This window comes from Notothenia coriiceps, unplaced genomic scaffold, assembly GCF_000735185.1.
Source record: "Notothenia coriiceps isolate Sejong01 unplaced genomic scaffold, NC01 NC01_scaffold00011854, whole genome shotgun sequence".
NCBI lineage: Eukaryota > Metazoa > Chordata > Actinopteri > Perciformes > Nototheniidae > Notothenia > Notothenia coriiceps.
In genome coordinates, this window is record NW_011344555.1 from 155397 (window position 1) to 156881 (window position 1485).

The window sequence follows — 1485 nt, forward strand, 5'->3', positions numbered from 1 at the left end:
TCTTCTTCTTCGTCGTGTGTGTGTGTGTGTGTGTGTGTGTGTGTGTGTGTGTGTGAGTGTGTGTGTGTGTGTGTGTGTGTGTGTGTGTGTTTCTGTTGTGCAGTGTGTGGACTATCCTCTTATATGTGTTTTTGGAGCTAAATTGGGGTCAAGGACTTGCATTGTTTGAAACAAAAAGCTACAAAAAAAAGCAAAAGGCAGAGGCTTCAAATCCCGCCTGCAAATGTGTGTTTACACCAGAAAAAGGGAAAGCATTCTGCAAATACATTTAGGAAAAGCCAGAATCACAAATACACATCGTTCTCCCAGGAAGTCATTCATTCAAAAATCAATCAGCACAAACCTCTGTTATCTTAAATTGAACCGGCAATGCATACAAGCGGTGATAATACAATTTGTTTCTACGGTGATTTGCCAGGTTCTGTTTGGACCGTACATTGTCATCGCAGTGCATGGTTATAACCCCAAGGCACCCTTTGCATTGAATACTGTGGGCCTGATAGAAGTCTCCCATCATGCATTTGTTTTTATTGCTCCGTGTGTTATTCACTGTTCTGTACTTCTTTCCTTCCTCTATATTTCCTCTCAATCTTTATTTCCCTGCATTGCAGCAGCCTCAGGTCACATTTAGGGATGTTGTGCAACAGAGAAACCATAAAGACCAGCACTAGTCTGTCTCCACCGTTTTTGGATCAACACTTTTTTCGCAGTGTAGTACTTTCTGCTTATGTAAGGGTGACTACATTTTTACATGTGTGAGAATTGGTGTGTTTTGAGTTGCTTTAAATGTTAAGTTTAAATTTATGGATGTATTAGAAAGGCTGGTTTTGTAAGGTTTTACATATCAGAATCAGAATCCCTTTACTAGTCCCACAGAGGGGACACTTACATTGTTACAGCAGAAAAGACACAAATACAGCTTAATGTTACCCAAGCATGCATAAAAAAAGTACTAAAAAAAAGAAATTCTAATAAAAAAGTTACACATTTGATTATTTTGTATTATTTGCAGCACTATCAAAACATAATTATGAAACAGTGACACGGTTTTATACGCTACATAATTGGTTTACCCCAAGTGAAGGAGTTCAAGTATCTCGGGGTCTTGTTCTCGAGAGAGGGAACAATGGAGCGTGAGATGGGCCGGAGAATCGGAGCAGCGGGAGCGGTACTGCGGTCGCTTTACCGCACCGTTGTGACGAAAAGGGAGCTGAGCCAGAAGGCAAAGCTCTCTGTCTACCGCGCCATTTTCGTTCCTACCCTCACCTATGGTCATGAAGGATGGGTCATGACCGAAAGAACGAGATTGCGGATACAAGCGGCCGAGATGGGTTTTCTCCGCAGGATGGCTGGTGTCTCCCTTAGGGATAAGATGAGAAGTTCGGTCATCCGGGAGGGACTCGGAGTTGAACCGCTCCTCCTTCGCGTTGAAAGGAGCCAGTTGAGGTGGTTCGGGCACCTAGTTAGGATGCCACCTGGGCGCCT